The sequence below is a fragment of the Corvus hawaiiensis genome, chromosome 30 (assembly GCF_020740725.1).
Source record: "Corvus hawaiiensis isolate bCorHaw1 chromosome 30, bCorHaw1.pri.cur, whole genome shotgun sequence".
Lineage (NCBI taxonomy): Eukaryota > Metazoa > Chordata > Aves > Passeriformes > Corvidae > Corvus > Corvus hawaiiensis.
In genome coordinates, this window is record NC_063242.1 from 4,965,974 (window position 1) to 4,984,306 (window position 18,333).

General features: G+C 49.0%; 1 long non-coding RNA gene across 1 annotated transcript; it reads left to right on the forward strand.

Annotated features, from left to right (window-relative positions):
* The first annotated feature begins 10,615 nt into the window (after positions 1 to 10,615).
* On the forward strand, positions 10,616 to 13,982 carry LOC125318630. Its single transcript, XR_007200458.1, has 3 exons — positions 10,616 to 10,728; positions 13,322 to 13,324; positions 13,973 to 13,982. It is a non-coding gene; the product is annotated as an uncharacterized LOC125318630 (long non-coding RNA).
* Positions 13,983 to 18,333: the final 4,351 nt, after the last annotated feature.

Below are 18,333 nucleotides of genomic sequence, written 5' to 3' on the forward strand. Positions count from 1 at the left end.
TGTGAGAGGAGCCCTAGCGGCCTCTCCATAGAGCGGCTGGAATGCGAAACGTCAATAGTGACGCCATGGGAGCCTGACGCTACTGACCCCCCCCCCCCGCCCCAGTGTGTGCGCCGCGCTCCCGCCGCACCGCGCCGCGCCGCGCCGAGCCGTGCACAGCCGCGCACAGCCGCGCACAGCCGAGAGGTGCGGAGCGGTGCAGAGCCCCGGCAGAGCCGTGCTGAGCCGGCGGCAGCGGGACAGCACGGCCGGCCGGCCGCCTTGGGGCCGCCTGCCCGCGACAGCCTGGCCAGTCGTTCCCAAGTCTGATAATAATAATAATTATTATTAAGATAGTGATAATAACAAAATTAATATATCTTTACTGAAGCGGCTCAAATTAAAAGAGCTTTTCTTGGTTACTTAGTGGAACTTTCAGGATGAATTAATAAAGGTTTCTTTCACTTTTTTATTTTTCACTTTTTTAAACGTTTCTTCTTTTTGCTTTTAATTTTTTTCCCTATTCTTTTCTCTTCTCCCATTTTTTCTCTTTTTTTGTTTCTTTTCTTCTTTTTTCCTTTTTTTCCCCCCTTTTTTTCACCCTCTTTTTCTTTTCTTTCGAAACTTTCCAGTGCGCAGGAGCAAGGAGCAGGTTACGGGAGGTGCCGCTCACAGAGCGGGCACTATTGCGAGCGGCCCTGAGAAGCGTTCCGGCTGCCGCCTGCTTGTGACTGCCCGTGTCCGTGTGTCTTTCGGTGTCCGTGTGTCTGCCTGTGTCCGTGTGTCTGCCTGGGGCACCGGGCTGGCGGCGGACGACTCCCCCGCTGTGTCCGCCGGCAGCAGCCGCCCGCCGCCATGCCCGGTGCCGTGTTTACATCCACCGCCGGCAGCCGTGATGTTCGCGACTGTCACCGCAGCCGTGACAGCCGGTGCTGCGCTTGTGCTTCGCACAGAGAGGCTCCGCCAAGCGAGTTCTCCCGACGGACGGGACCCGGGAACGGGCGAGGCGCCTACCGCCCCGAGGAGGGACGGGCGGCAGCGGCGGCACTTTTCGCTTTGCCTCTCGCTCCACCATCCCGCCGCCGGCACCGCCGCGGGGCGCGCTCCCTCCCCGGGAAGCAAAGCCAGGGCTGGCGCAGGGCTCGGCGGACGCCGCGGACCGGCGGCGCGGCGGCCACGTCCGAGCCCGGGATCCCCTTTCCGAGGCGGTGCGCGCCGTCTTTCCGCGGGCGCCGGGGCGTCCCTCGCTCCCTCCTCCCTCCCTCCGAGGCCGCGGCCAGACCCCGCTCCCCCCGCGGGGGAACCCGCCGGGCTCCCCGCGCGGCCACGCTTCCACTCCGGACGCCGCCGGCCCCCGGCGGGGGCCAGCCCGCGCCCCCACGTCACCGCCCTCGTGCCGCCGCCGCGGCCAATCCACGCACAGGACGCGGCGGGCCCCGTTCCGAGGGGCGGGGCGCGGCGGGGCTGACGCACGGCGGCCGCGTCATTGACGCAAGCGGCGTTGCTAAATTTAGCCCCGCCGGGGCCCGCGCGGGGCGCTCGGGATCGCGCGCGAGGGAGGGGGCGGGGCCGGAGCCCATTGAGCGGCGGCGGCGGCGGGCGGGCGCGCAGGGCTATTTTTGGGACACCCCCCTCTCGCCCCCCCCCCGGTTGTGATCCGGCCAAACCAAATATAGACGCGGGCGGGTATTTATAGCGCCGGTGAGTCCCATTGTCGTGGGGCCACGCCCCTGCCCGGCTTCCTCTGCGCAGGGGGTGGAGTGCGGGGCAGCGCACGGGGACCCCGGCGTGCACACCCATCCCCCCGGCAGGTCCCCGGAGGGGAGAAAGCCGCAGCCGGACGCTGGCAGCGGGCGCCAGACCCGGCTCCCCCCTAAAAAGAAAAGTCTCATGGTGGCTGTGGCTGGACTTTCCCTCCGCGTGGCCGGCTCGGTGCGATTCCCTCCATGCAGTGCGCTGCCTTCCCTCCCCATCGCATCGCACGCCATCCCTGCACGGCCACACGGCGAACCGCTGTTGACATTCCCGAGCGGCGGCCGAGCGGCCGCTGCGCGGGGGGGTTGTGGTGTGGAGGCGGCGGAGGGGATGTAGGCAGGATCACCCCCCCCCCCCCCCGCCGGCGGGGGACACGCGTGGCAGCGCGGGGTGTTTCCGCGGCGGGGATGCCCCGTTCGCTCGGCCGCGGCGGGGATACCCCCTGCCTGACGCAACGGAGCGGAGCAGGGGCGGCGGCGGGCACAGCGCATAGCGCCGCGGTGACCTCATGGCAGAAGCGGCGCTGGTTGGGAGTCCTCCCCCCGCCCCCCCTCCAAACCAGCCCTGCCTCCCCTCCCGCCTGTTGAGTAAGCGCCGGGAGAAGCGCAAATGCCATGACGGGCCGGTGCTCTCATCCCCGGTGCTGACACGCCGCGACAAGGGAGATTCCCTTTGATGCCGCTGCCGGCGTGGGCGGCTGAGGGCAAGGGAGGAGAGACAGAGAGAGGGTGGCACTTTCCGCCCACCCCTCACCCCGGGCACCGGCCCCGATAAAAATACTCCTCTTTCCATGTTGTCATTTCTCCTTTGCATCTCGGCCTCTCTGCTGGGAAAGGGACTCCGCGGAGCGCCACCGCCCTCCGCCCGCTCCGGGCGGGCTACCCCCGGGGGGGGTGGGGGTGGGGGTATAAAGTTCCAGAGTCATCCCGAAACTCGCAGCTCCGCACTGAAAGTGTGTGCGAGAACAAAACGTTGGTGCCAGGTGGACGGTCCTAGAAACCGTACTGCCCCCCCCCCCCCCGCCTTTCCTCCCCCGGGTACTCTGTGCAACTTCGCAGCTTCCTCGAGCTGTTCCTGTCTCCCACGACGTGAAAAATCGTCATGCAAGAAGGCTAAAAAAAACCCCCCAACCAACAAAACCCACTCCAAACCCAAAACCGGCGGCAAGAGTGTTTTGAAAGCCTTTAAAATAATCTCTGAGGTGCTATTTAAAGAACAGGAAATGGGATGTTTGGAGAAATGATTAGAAAGTGGCATTGAGAGCGCTATGTGCTTCGGGCAGATGCGGGTGTTGTGCAGAGAGCCGGGCACTTGCTCACCGACCGGCCCAAGGCAGAGGTTCCCTCCAGGGAGAGCACGGTCTGCTGTCCTGCAGTTATTTATGTCATGAGAGGTCACTCACTATACGCTGTGTGCTTCCCATGAGGCGAAAAGGAAGTTCTTCATGCAAGGAACTACCAATCCATTAAGCATAAATACCGAGGTGGAGGGAGAGATAAGGGGACAGGAACAACAGTAGGCAAATTGTCTAACTGGTGTGTACACAGCTTGATTCGCTGGAGGCAGTGGTGCAGGAGTGAGGGCCAGAAGGATGTCATTCCCAGGGCTTGTGGGATAACTCGGGATAACAAAACCAGGCACTGCAGCAAGGGGAGGAAGCCTGCAGCAGTATGAAGGAGGCCTTGGGTGAAATAAAGATCGAGGAAGCAGGGAAGGTTGTTGAGGGATGTTTGCTGGGTGCGCCAGAGTTGGGGAGGATGAAGGTTACACAGGGAGCAGACAGTGTGGAGAGACTGAGGGGTTCACTTCCAGTGCCCACCCATGCGTTTGTATTTATGGCCAAATAACTTGACAACTCCTTATCAGAATTTGCTTGGCTTCCCCAAGACCAGAGCCAATCTTTAGGCCTGCAGATTTCTGGGGCCAAGGCCATGAAATGTCACTGGTTTTAGGCTTTTACCACAGGATACCCAAGTCGAACTGCTGAAATCCTGACTGGCTGCCATCTGCCCAGAGGCACCTAAATTGGACAGTGGTAAGACAAGGGGGAATGGCCTTAAGCTGAAGGAGGGCAGGTTTAGGTTAGATATTAGGAAGAAATTCTTTACTGTGAGGATGCTGAGGCACTGGAATAGGTTGCCCAGAGATGTTATGAATTCCCCATCCCTGGAGGTGTTTAAGACTAGGCTGGATGGGGCTTTGAGCAACCTGGTCTAGTGGAAGGTGCCCTGCCTATGACAGGGGGGTTGGAACAAGATGATCTTTAGGATCCATTCTGACCCAGTGCATTCTATGATAGATTCAGTAGTACCATAGAAATGGCATCTAGTCTAACCTCCTATGCAAAGACTATCCCCTGGCATTTTTTTAAAGAAAATTTCCTACCTTCCTCCAGCATGTAGAAAACATCTGCCTAAATGCCACATTCTAGGAAAGCCCCAAAGAGGAGTTGGCTAAATTACACAATAGCTCAGTAGTTCCAGCATTTGCACAGAAAACAGGACATTCAGATTCACCTTGTTTGTCTGGGGCAAGGAGACGAGGGTGGGAATGGGGAAACTCAACCTGCATTCCCCACCTCCCAGGAGATTGCTGTAATCCCTGCATCATTCTGGGTGGTATCCCAACCACCTGTTTGAAGTGGTGAAACCACTTTCAGGTTTGTGTGCAAGCTCTGTAGTCTAGTGCTTCAGGCTGTCTGCTGGAATGGAAGAGAACTGCCTATACTATCCATTCCTGCTCCAAGGATGGCTTGTGTTATTTTATATTACACACCTATAGTATAAAAATACTGCTATGGCCTTAAGAGAACTTTCTTGCCTGATTGAGCATGATTTCTATGTTGAAGTTCCTTTTCCCCTCCATACCTTCCTGACAACCAATAACCTGGTGATGAGGCCATTCTCTCAGATAAAGGTCAGTGTGGATTTGAGTCTTCTTAAGAAAGGAGCTGAATCATAGATCTTCTTTTTTCTAGGGAGTGCTGTAATTGACAAAGCTACAGAGTCAACAGAAGGTAGCATCCGTCTCCTTCCAGATGTGTCTTTGAAAAAGCTTAGGTGAGCTAAGGTTCTACTAGCCTAAGACTTCCTGCTGTCCTAAACTACATCTCCTTGCTCCAGAGGGGTGGGATTTAGGATATGGCCCTTATCATTGTGTTGAAGTTAGTCTGTTTTGTACCCTTTCTTCATCCTGCAAGCATGATTAATTTAGATTTCTGAATTTGTGGGCATGGGGCACTAGAAAAAACACTGCCATTTTTAATCTGGTTATCTAAAACATCGTTGGATTTAGGTCTGAGTCAGAATCCTGCCTTTCAGAGTTATTCTGTCATTCAGAAAAAAAATGTAACATCTTCTGGTGCTGATCAAAGTAACACTCAGCAGAGTTTGATAGCCTAGAACAGCAGCTCTGCCTCAGCTGCCTTACAATGTTAGGCCAGCACATTTCTAGATGAGAGGTAGCATGCTACAACAGCTTGTCAGGACACCCAGTTTATCACCGCAGTGTTTCCAAACTGAAAGAGGAACTCATTCCGCCTCCTTTGCTTGAAAGGTGCCTTTGCCATAGAGAGGTCATGATAGGGAAGAGGGGAAGGTCTAGCTTAGTCTTTGGTGGTGTATTTGGCAAGTCATCCCCTGCTAAAACCGAGTCCTAGTCTTGACTAAATGAAGTCCCAATATAATCCAGCCTGCTGTCATACTTTTATAGTCAAACATTCATCTTTTCTTTTCATAACTAGTTAAAGACATGGTTGCATGGTTTATGCTCAGATTTTCCAAATGACTATAACTGGATCATGGCCATGCATTGGAAATTTTTGCCCCAAAGGAAGAAATTTTGAGAAAGATTCAAATGATTCAAACCCAGTCTTTTATGAATGTTAGAAATATGCACAGTATGCTTTGTTCACAATAGCTCCGTTTTCCCAGACAGAAGCTCCACCAACTGGTGGAATTGCCCTGGAATTCTGCAATACCACAGATGGGGAGGCCTGAATATTCCTGGACTGACTCAGCCTGTTCACTTTGCCTGGCTTGTAAGACAATAGACGATTCTTCCTTGGTTGTGGTGATCCAAAATGAAAAGTAAAGGAGGTCACATATTAACAAATGGAACGACTGCCTTTTAGACAAGCCCACAGACTGAACTGTGATCATATTAAGCAGAGGGGCTGTTGAGAGTATAATTCCTACTGCCAACGTAAGAGCTGATTAGGAATGGGAGAAGCCAGGACCAGACAAGGTTCAGACATGCAAGCACAGCAGATTATTAAATAAGGAGATGAAGGAGCATTCAGAGGGATCTTAAATTAAGTACATTAATTATGTAATCATGAAGCAGCTTTAAACTGGATTTATAGTGGATACAAAAGAACTACATTTTGCATTGGCCTTGATACTTTCAAAAGGACAATCTTATGTGATTGTGCTCACTTAAAGAGAAACGAGAGGGTGGGGGAAAAAAAAAAGGCTCAAGATCATCTTATCCTAGGCAAAGATCTCACAGACTGTAATGTTTATTACAGAGAGATGGATTTTAATAGGGAATCAAGGCCATGGGACTGGTTTACAAACCCCAAAAGTTAGTATTTTTTTCCTTCTATTTACCAATTATAATTATTATTTTATAAGTTATTTTCATGGCTTCCTTTTGGGCCCTTCATTTCTACATTTAATTCTTGACTGGATTATCAATCTTTACCCCTAAGAAGGAGTCTCTTTACTTACCATATGAAGTACTAAACAAATGCAACTATATAGTTGTAAAAAAATTAATAGTTTATACCAGATAATAATTTAGGCTTGTTCAGCAGCACTGCTTTTTTGGCAGACTTTCTACTTGTGTTGACAAAGGATAGCTCCTCAAAAGCAACAACTTATTACTTATTTACTTTCCCTAAGATCTTTTAAATTTCATCTGCTTTTTACTACATTGTCTTTCCAGTTACTGTTTGTTTTACTCTAGTGATTTCCAAACCATCTTCCTATGTTACTGAGCATTGCATTTAATTTACTATCTCTCTCACCTCTTCATAAACTGCATTTTCTCTGTTTCCTACTATTTCCCTGTCCCTTTCTTTGTCTTCTCACTACTGTGCTATCCGAACTGCCCATTGCCAAGAACCAAAGGGTAGCAGTTCTTCAGCTGCAGTAGGATGAGGGATTTGAGAAGTGAGAGATCCCAGCTGCCAGGGCAAATGCCTTGTCCAGGTTTGCTTTTTGCTTCATCTTTGTCCTGGCTTGTGCCTTTTCACAATTTCATTTACCTCTGCCTGCTCTGTTTCTCCATCTGTAAAATTACAACAGGGTGTTTAGGAAATAAAGGCACAGAAATGAAAACTAATTACTATTATTGTTTATGTCTAACTAACGCACAAGGCCTCAAACCCCTCAATGGCAGTAATTACTTCTTTTTTCTCTTATATAAAGAAATTAATCATTTACCTGAGAGAATCTGGACTATTTCTTTCAAGCTTATCATATCTTAAAGATCAGAAGTGGGCACTAGTATCACGTCACAGGTTAAGAGAGTTTAAGCATCAGCTTTCTTCAATCGTGTCTAAACCTTCCGGCATCTCTGAATCAGCTGAAATACGCTGCTAGAGTGAGCTGATGAAATCAGTTCCATTTCCACCCCCCTGCACTATATATGAAAGACCAAATTGTGGTGTATGCACCTGAACTTACAGCCCCAGCTCCAGGAGTAGGGTGATGAGCTCAGAGTCTAGTCTTTGGGGTTGTGAAAATCATCTTGAAATCCAAACTTGAATGAAACTGGCAGGTCAGGGCTGCTGCAGCCCATAGTGGGCTGGGAATGCCATGCCTGGAGCTGTGTTATGTGTACTCCTCTGTGCAGCCCTCTGGAGCTAGTGGGAATGTGGAGTGCCAAAACAAACTTAGGAACAAAAGGAGCAAAGTGCGCTGAGTGCAGGTGTGCTGCTTAGATGTCATGGTTTGACCTGGTGGGTAGCTAAACACCATGCAGCCACTCACTCACACTTCCCCCACAGCAGGATGGAGGAGAGAACTGGGAGGGGAAAAGTAAAATTAATGAGTTGACATAAAGACAGTTTCATACAACAGAAATGGAAGGGGAAGTATTATTACTACTACTACCACCGCTAGTTAGAATATACAAAACAAGCAATGCACAGTGCAACTGCTCACCACCTGCTGACCAATGCTTAGACTGTTCCCAAGCTTTCCCCCAGCTTAATGTGCTCTGCATGGTGCCATATGGTATGGAATGTCCCTTGGGTCAGCTGGGATCAGGTGTCCTGCCTATGTCCCCTCACAACTTCTTCTGCATCCCCAGTTCACTCACTGGTGGGTTGATGTGAGAAACTGAAAAGTCCTTAACTTAGTGTAAGCCCTGCTCACTAGCAACAACCAAAACATCAGTGTGTGTTATCAACATTATTCTCACCCTAAATCCAAAACAAAGCACTATATCAGCTACTGGGAAGAAAATTAACTCCTTTCCAACTAAAACCAGGTTACTGGGGAAGCTTGGCTCTTCTACTAAATAGGAGGAGCCTTCTGCCATTTCTGCAGAAAAAACCGAGAAAGGCAAAGGAGGAATACTATTGCCTCACACTCTTCAGGAAAGCATTTGAGATTTGAAACATGTCTTAGAAAGTCAACCTTGAAAATGAGACCAAAAGAGAAGCTCAATTACTGGCTCTTCCCTCCCATTTTAAGGAGCCAAGGAACTTGACAGTCTCACATTATAATTGTACACTACACAAAAACTTACAGGTGGAGTGCTGTATGAGATGATGATGTGGTTTAAATAGCAAAAAATTTGAAACACCAAGAAGTGAAAGTCAAACGCCTCTAAATAGTTTTAGAGAACAATCATCACTGCTTCTGGGGCACTTAGAGCAGAGATCCAGTTACAGAAAGCATGTGTGTCTCAATGATGGAGATGAGGGGGAGAATGGCAGCAAAGAGATTCCATGCCTTGTCTTCTGCTTGCTTAAGAAATCCTCCTCTGAGTGTTTGAGCTTCACAAAGGCAAACAGGAAGCACCACAGTGGAACCGAAAATCAGTGGAAGTGCTCACTGCTGCACAGATGTGCCATCCCTGAGCAGTGTTCAAAGCCAGGCTGGATGGGGCCTTGAGCAACCTGATCTAGTGGAATGTGTCCCTGATCATGGCAGGGGGGCTGAAAGTAGATGATCTTTAAGGTCCCTTCCAACCCAAACCATTCCATGATTCTAAGTGTTTCTCTAGTAAAAGGACCTTTGCATTTTCCAAAGCAAGAAGACCAGCAAATGTCTTTACAAAGACATTGTCCTGCACAGTTTGGGCCAATCTCAATACTCTGCCTTACAGGAAGAGAGCAGAATATTGCACAGCTAGAGGATTAATATTTGAACAGTCTCCTATTTTTTACTAGGATATGCTTTGTATTTTTATAAGAAATTTGTTGTGGATGATGAAGTAAAAGCTTTGTCATGTTGCAGTTAAAATTGGCAATAGAAACTAATTAGAAGTCTGGGCAATTTAAAAAGCAAATTTCATTCCCGTTTTCTCTTTCCTTCACCAAAGCTTTCATGTGCTGAGTGCTAGAATAACTGTGGTGTTTTCACCCTACCAAAATTCCCCGCTGATCATTCTGCGCAGTTGTGGTTCCATGCAAGGAGGAAAAAAGCTTCCTGCCATCTGTTCTAAATTAGATATCTTTTCCTATTATATTTCCCTGTTTTATTGTTTTTGTTGCTGATGAAGTAGTAAGTTAAATTTTCAGTATTTCTACCCTTAAGAGTTTAGGCAGTTCTCTTTATTTTCCATGCTGCTGCTCTCAAATTAAGCCGTAGTATCATGCTTTTAACAGAGAGATAACACCACTGAGCTTTACCATTTTATCATTCCTTATACCTGCTCCTAGCATGGTATTTAAATAGTGGCAAGAACCCGAAACCCTCACTTGGGTCCCTTCTAACACTGGAGGCTTTGGATTTCCTCTTTTCCATCTCCTTTAGTATCATCAATCTAGTAACCAGACTGTCTCACCAACAAACTCCTTGACTACTTACTACTTTTCAACCTAGACATTAATGGATCTTACTCTGTCTAGATGCACGTATCTCTTGCTGTCAGAGAAAGTATTTCTTGGTCAAAAGTTGGACTGGATAATCCTGGAGGTCCTTTCCAATCTTGATGATTCTGTGATTCATAAATAGGCTTTTATGAAAAATTGTATCATTTCACGATTCCTTTCTTTCTAGCTGTCCGGTTGGCTCTTTAATAACTTTGCCATATTAGAAACATTCTGGGGGAGCTCCACGTTACCTGCAGGATTTGTGTCATACCAGCACACTCCACTAAACACCCTTAATCTCTCATTTCTGCTCATGCGCTGCTTTCAGATTTGTTTTTAAACCTTCACCGGCGGAACCGCTGCCGCTTCCCCACCTACCCGAAGAGTTTGCTCCCATTTACCGTGCCTTGAGGTGGAACCCAGCCAGGATTAAGTTAAGCGGTTGTTCCCAGGCTAAGCAGCCGCAGGACTCCAGCTGGGACTATTTGCTTTAACCCCTCAGTTTCCCACCTTTTGCTGGGGGCCGCCTGGGAGGGGGAGACCCTCCATGACCCCGGGGCTCTCCCTCTCGCCCGCCCTGCTCCGCGGGGTGGGGGGGGGGGCGCGGGCAGGTGACAGCGGTGGCACGCGCGCCCGGTCCCGTGACGCGCGCGCCCGGCTGAGCGCCGCGTGACGGCGGCGGCGGCGCCAACAGGTGTCCCCGGGACACTCCCGGGCTGGAAAGGACCTCTGGAGATCATCTACTCCAGAGCTCCTGCCAAGGCAGGGTCACCTAAAGGAGGTTACGCTGGAACGCGTCCAGGCGGGTTTGGAATGTCTCCAAAGGAGACTCCACGACCACCCCGGGCTGCCTGGTCCAGTGCTCTGCCTCCCTCAATGTAAAGAAGCTCTTCCTCGTGTTGATGTGAAACGTTTTGTGATTTAGTTTATGGCCATTGCTCCTCGTCGTGTCGCTGGGCACCACGGAAAAGAGTCTGCCCCCATGCTCTTGGCACCCGCCCTGGAATATATTTATATACATTGATGAGAGCCTCTCTTCAGTCTTCTCTCCTCCAGACTAAACAGGTCCAGCACCCACAGGCTCTTCTCATACGACAGATGCTCCAGATCCCTTTCGGGTCTATTCTCGGAGCGGGAAAAAACTCCGAAAAGCCTCTTTCAACTTTCGGGAGCTGGGGACGGGACTGTCACCGAGAACAGCTCCGGCTCCGGGGGACGGCGCGTCCCCAGCACGGGATCTGCCCGGGTCCCTTCCCACAGGGGGCTTGACAACCCCGCGGGGGGGAGACCGGCTCCCGCCACGCTGGGACGTGGCGGTGGGAGGAACGCGTTTGGAAGCTGCCGTGGGGCTGCTCATCCCACGCAGGCGGCGGGAGAAACGGTGGCTCCGGAGCGGCACCGCCAGACCCGGGCGGGCGCAGCTCCGCTTGCCGGAAACCCGAGCACCGCTACTTTTACGCCTTTTATTTTCCATGGGGGGGTTTCCCCGGGCGCCGGGGTTGGGGGGGGGGGGGGGGGGGGGCGGGGGGAGAGGGAGGAGGGGGAATCCCCCCGCGCGCGCCGCCAGCTCGCGCCCGCCGCCTCCCCGCCCCCGTCACGCGCGGTTCCCCCCGCTGCCGGCCCTGTCACCTGACGGCGCCCACGCCCTCCCCCTACCAGCGCGTGCGGACGGCGAACAAACGGCCCTTTCCTTTCTTTTTTTTTTTTTTTTTTAAATTTTTTTTCCCTTTCCCCTCTCCGCCTTCTCCCGGCTATAAATAGCTCCTGCGCGCCGTGCGTGTGTCACGTTCCCATTACGTGCGCCTTACGCTGACGCACGGGGGCGGTGCGCTCCGTGACGTCAGCGCGTATCCGGGCCAAGCTATAAATAGCCTTCCGGCGGCCGGCGCCAGCGGCGGGTGCGCGCTGCCGCCTGTGCTCCCGGTGCCGCTTCCCGCGGGAGCCGCCGGCCCCGGCGGCCTCGCTCCCGTGGGGGCCTCCGGGCTGCGTGCGGAGGAGCTCCCTGGGCAGGCAGGTCTCTCTTCTATAGGGCCGCGCTGCGCTTGGGCAGTTGGTGCTGCTGCCTCTGCCTCCCCCTTTCGCCCGGCGGCGTAACTGGCCTTGAGCGGTGGCAGTTCACAGCCCCGTGATCAAAGTCATAGAATGTTAAAAGAGTTGGAAGGGATAATAAAGATCATCCAGTTCCAACCCCCTCTGCCATGGGCAGGCATATCCCCCACCAGACCAGGCTGCTGTACGCCCCGTCCAACCTGGCCTTGAATAGTGCCATGGATGGGGCATGCACATCACCCCTGGGCAGCTTGTTTCAGTTTTTCACACCCTCACAGTAAAGAATTTGTTTTGTATATTTAACTCAAAATTGCCCTCTTTTCAGCTTAAACCCACTACTCCTTGTCCTATCACTACATCTCCTGATAAAGGTTCCTTCTCTGGCTTCCATGTAGGCCCACTTAAGGTACTGGAGGGTTGCAATGAGGTTTCCACACACAACCATCTCTTCTCCAGGCTGAACAGATGCACAAATCATTATGTGCCTGAGTGTCAGCTGTGAGTTAGTAGTTCAGGAGTCACCCTGCAGTCAGCCTGACTCCCATGTGCAGCCGAGATGGGAGTACATAGCAGAAGCAGTAACTTCAGTGCTGCTGTTCTCCCTCTAGTCTGAGATCCCAGGCAGGGTTACAGGGAATCTGTGTGTACTTCAGCTGGTTATTATAAATATAGGTAATGTGTTCCCAGCTATACAATGGGTGTCTCAATAGGCTTAGCTGCAGCCATCTCCCAGGAGGTAGGCAATGGCTTTTTTGGATCCTTTTAGGTCCAGGAGGGAAGTGAATGTTCTCACAGCCTAGGCAAGTGTTTTAGCCAGTGGTCTGCTGTGTAGAAATGGCTGTGATGGCTGGTCTGTGTGTGTCGGCAGGCAGTGGGCCCCTTGGGGCTAGGAGTGTAGCAAGATAACTCATTTTGCAAGCAGCTGTGCTGGCTGAAGATGCAACTCTCCCCCAGTGATTTGCTGCCTTTCTTCTGCCAGAGTTACCGCCCCCACAGCTCTTGAGTTGATGTTGGATAAGCGAGCAGCTGGATGAACTGTACTAATACTGCCTGAGGCACCCTAGGGAGGATTCCTGCGATATCTCTTGCTGACAGAGGTTTGGACTTGGTGTTCTCTATGGCTGTCCATGATGGCAGCACTGCATGGCAATAATACCTATTGCAGTGATACTCAAAAGAAGATGCCTGCCTGTCACTTTAGGCATGAGGACGACTTTTCTGTGAGTATGTGGGGTGCCTGGGGTTCAGGATGGGTACACAAATCCTCAGGTCAGCCTGGTTGGTAGCACCTCTGGATCTGTTCACAGCAGGGCTGTGTGCCAGGTAACCTCTTCAGGTGAGAGTGTAGGCATGAGTAGCGTGTTTGGCTTTCCTGTCTGGGCATCTCACTTGCTTCCTAAGTGTGTAGGGCTAGGTTTAAAGCTAGGCTTGTCTGAAGAATTGAATGGAAAACAATTCTGTAAAAAGAAATTCAATTCTAATGCTTAGACTGTTGCTAAATAGTGTGAAAATCCAATCATTACCTAGTTTTGATTGTAAGCTTTCTGGGTACGGGAGCATCACAGTTGTTGTCTGTCTCATACCCCTGTCTTGGTTTGAAAGACAGGTGTCTGCCGAGGAAGGCAGGAGCCTCCCTTGAAATGAAAAATGCAACCCCCTTCCCTCCGAATTGTTACAATTTTGAAATTAAGGGGCTTTCAGACAAAGATATGAGGAACAGGAATAACAGTTCTTTACTATTATATATCTACGTGTGTATAACAAGTCAAACAAACAGCAATAACTATGGCAGTAACAGCAATCACAAACCCAGTGCCAGCCTTCTCGGCTGTCAGGCCCTTTCCCCTCGGGTGCAGTTCCGCTCGCAGCCGGCAGGGGCGCTGGCGGCTCCCGGTGAGCAGGGCAGGTGCGATGGTTCCCCCGCGGCTGCAGGGGGCGCTCCGGAGCGAGCTCGGGGAGCACGCGGCACCGGTGCCCTGGGATCCCGGGGAGGGATGGGACAAAGGCTTCACAAACCCCTGGGCAGCCGATCCCGGTGTCCGGCCGGACCCTCGGGAGCAGCAAGCTGGAACGGCAGGCTGGAACAGCAGGGATGAGCACAAATCCCGGGTGGCAGATGAGAAGTATCAAACTCCAGAGCTGCGGTGGGAACCCCGGGAGGTCTCGGCAGGCAGGACGTGCGGGGCTACAGGGTAGTGAAGGCTCGAAGCAACGGTGGGGAGAGGGCGGCCGCAGCCCAGCTCCCAGCAGGGCAGGGAAAGGCGGGCTTGGGAATTCCGGGAATCTCCCTGAGGCACCCGAGCAGATGGTGAACAGGTCCCTCTTTTAGTAAGGTGGGCTGTTAGGGTCCCGGTGCAACAGCCGCTCCAGTGAGCAGGCTCCACTCACGGTAGAAGGAAGGCAGCCGAAAAGCAGAAGCCTGCAGTGCTGACAAATTCCCTCCACAACGATGGCAGCCTCTCTCCCTCTGGACACCAAATGCCGAGACCACCAGCCAGCCTGGGGTGTACCCACCCCCCAGGTGAAAGAGAGTAGCCACTTGGAACCCTCCCTTTGTGGCCAGGTCTTTTGTTTTTCTTAAGCACCCAGTAATTTGTTGCCCAGGCAACATGTATGGGAAAAATTCTTTAAGAGAAAAAGAAAACTGGACGACTTCTAAAACCCCAGTGACCCCTTATTGCTTGCGCCAAGGTGTGTGTTTCTTCCAGAGAGTCTTTGCAAAGCAGTAACAAAGAAAATGGAAATAGCAGATTTGCTCAATAGAGCACTTCTAGTGCTTGGCATTTCAGGAAATCCAGCCATTTTGACGGTTTTCTGGTGTGGGGTTTGTTGGGTTTTTTTATGCTTCATTTTATAGGTCAACATCAAACACTTGATTGGTTTGCTTAAATTACGGATTACAAAATATTCGATATTACATTTTTCTTGTCTTGTGCTTTTATATCAATGGAGTTCAGAAAAGCAACTTCTTCCACTAGGAGAATTAGCTGCTTTGGTGATTTAGGGCTTCCACCGAGTTCTGTGCATTTGGGGAGTTTTGTATGTGTTTTCTAGCCCTGGTGGACTAGACAAATTCTTTTCTGTCTGCAGTTCAATTGAAAATTTTACATCTAGTAGTGTGTTGAATAGTGATACTTGTAATTTCCAGTTGCTAGTCAGCTTTCTAGAGCGTATTTGATATAGTAATTTCTTGGACAAGTGGGAACTATTTTAAATCTCAGTTTTTTGAATGTATGCCCTCCTCTGGGATACATGGTCTGTTGGAACATCATGCAGAGACTACATCAGCCCTCTACCATCATCTTTGATGCTAATATCAGCTTCAGTTCTCAAGCAAAATGGTTTACTTCAGTAATTACATTCAAGGAGAGAAACTCAGTGGTTCTGCATTTACTTTATCTGTAAGGAGGAGAATTTTCCTACACTGAGAAGATGACTGCACAGGTGAGTTGAAACTAGGAACAGCTCAGTAATCTGTGACAGATTTCTCCTGGTGTATTCCACCATTGCACTAGGAGAGATTACCTGTGACATCATCAGTGGGGTAGATGGTATCATTGCCACTACCTAGTCATCCCCAAATTATGAATTCCAAGCCATTGGCAGCTGTCTAGAGCCAAGGGAAAAAGATGAAAGGAACTAGTTATGAACAAGCCCTCAACCTACCTTTCTGAAAATGGTGGAGTTGAGTCGCAGCACTATCTTTCCAGGAAATGTTTACTTAGGATCTATGTGCTGTGAAATTTCAAAGAGAACTTTGGTGAGAGCTATCATACGGTGTAGCACTGGTGGGCGAAATTAAATCCATAAATGTATTTGACCAAAAACACTCTTAGCAAGCTTTCCTTAAACTCATCTTGAGCTTTTTGTTTGAGGTTCAAGTGTTTTACTAATTGGCCATTTAAGGGTTTTTGATAGCAAAAGCACTTAGGCGTGCAGTAAACTCTCTTCCTGCGGAAAGTCTAGATTTGAGACACTTGAGAGTGGGCCAAGAAAAGCTAACTTTAACACCATGTCACTTCTTGATGGTGGGTCCCAAGGCCTTGAATTAAGGAGGATGAAAAATGTGGGAAGTAAGAGGTGATCTTGATGGGGCTCAGCCCAAACCAAAAAAGTAGCAACTCTCTCAGCTCATGTGCATGGACCGTAATTCTACCAGTGTAGTGATTCATTTGAATAGAAGAGAAATTTAACCGAAACAAAGACAGAGCTTAGGGAAAAGGAAAGAAAGATGAGTATGACACAAAGTCATAATGGCTTTGTAGGGTAATAAAGCAAAAAGCTAGTCTCCTTTAGAGCTGTCTCCTCTGTCTTGGATGCCTCTTAATGCTCAGTGCTGAGAGTAAACATCCCCTACCGTGATGCTGTCTGTGATCGGGCTAATCAGTAGTGTTTTTGTCATTGCAAATGGTAAACAGTAAAAATATATTTGCAGCAACAATTGGTCACAAGAAAATCAGATGCTGATGTGACAATACTGTACATTCTTTGAGTACTTGGGTTTGGTTTGTTTGGTTGGTTGGTTTTTGTGTGTTTTTTTTTTTTTTTTTAATAACTATTCTTTCCAAAGGTTTACTCTCTAACTTCAGGTAGACTGGGATACTTGTCAGTGAAGTCACTCCAGTCTGTTTTACAGAATTCAATGTGTCAGATATATTTTCTAAATACAAAAAAGAAAGGCATTCTTTCTGAGATATATGTCTAGGAGCAGATTTGCAAAATTTTATCTTGAGCAAATTCCTGTTGCTTTTTTTCCAGAAATGATTCATTTGTTGAAGTGAAGAAAATTAGTTTAGAAAAACATGTCTAGATGGAATATAACAGTGTGCATAATTGTATTAAAATCTAGTTTGGTATTTGAATTACTAAAAAGTGTGGCTTGGTCCAGTTCTTGAATATGATTGTAACAATACTGTATGCAAGGGTTCCATGTTCTAAAAAAGATTTAAGTGGCGTTTTTTGCCTTCTTCCCTTGTTTTGCATTTAATGAGAAGCAAAAATGGGATAGAGTGGGAAGTCATAAGCAGATGAGCACAAGATAATGTGGTTTGTTAATGTCAGCTTTCAGCTTATGTCTGTGGTCATGCGTTAAAATACCCTTCTCGGTTTCTATGCTTTCTGTTCTTCTTTTCAGTCTAATCTCTCTTCTGCCTTGTACCTCTAGAGTTTCCAGTCTCTGTTTTGGGTCTCCTTGCTTCCACAGTAGGCCAGTTCTGGATTTTCCTGCTTCACATATCCCTAATTGACTAATTTTTTCATTTATGTAGTAAAATTAAGAAGTGATTTCATGCTAGCTTTCTAGGGTTTTAATAACTCTTATTTACCTTTTTTTTCCAAGCTGGTCTCCTTGTGGGAGAAGTGCTAATGAAACCTGCTAATGTCTGAAGCATGGGTGGCTTTTTTTTTTTTCTACATTCAGCCTTTTTCTAAACATTTTTTGACATTTGGCTTTCATTATGCACTCTTCTACTGACTTTGTTGTTCAGAACTGACTTCAGACGTGAAGCAAAACTAGTAAGGAGTTCTGCTCTGGGATCTGGCATGTGAGGTATGTATGATGAGATCTGTGCATGCCTTTATGTATCATGGCTTTTTCTATTAGGGAGTAGATCTTCCCTAATTATTTGGTCCGCAACTTGCTCACTCTTCCATGGCAAAGCCAAGACTTTTGCACTGAGAAGAAGACGCAAGCCTGAGATGTGATATTCTTAAGGCTTAGAGCCCTAGAGCAGCAAGTAGTCTTGGAGGACTGGTGACTGCTTTCCATTTCCCATTCCCCGCAAGATGATTTGGAGAAAGACTAATCCCCTCATGCTGGCCCTTTTAATTCTGTGTGTCAAAGTGATTTGATATTGTATACATTCTCAGTAATTTATTTACAGAAATATGCTTGGGTAAGTTTATTGCTTGCTTGGAATTAATTTGATACTTAAAATGTGCATGATGCACTTACTTAACTGCTTGCACTTAGTTGTGGAAGAAGTTCTACAAAAATAATGGAAGGTAGAAATAACCAGTGCAGTCATCTGCAGGTTGTTCTAATTTCATTTGAATTTCCTCAGTCAATTGTGAGGGAAAAGTTAGAAAATGGGTGATTGAGGCTATAAGTGATTGTTCTTAGCTGTGATCATTTGGACATTGGGCTGATTATTGGCAGAGATGGTTGGGTAGGGGAAGGGTGGATGTACAAGAGAAATACTTTGAAAGTCATTGTTGATAGAACTTGATAGGTGTGATAAAACAGGAAGAATAGAAGGTAAGAAGTCTTGGTCATATTGGGCAAGATCTCTTAAAGGTTGTAAGGACTGGAGTAAGTGCTTTGGGAGAACCAGAAGAAAAATATGGGGAATGTCACACTGAAGTTCTACAACTCCAATAAAGATTTTGTTTGGTTTAGAGCTTGTTTTTTGCAAAATTTTATGATGTAGACAAAACCTGATAGTTAACCACTACTTCTGAATGATGCTTGAATTGCCCTCGTAAAATCAGTTTGTGCATCC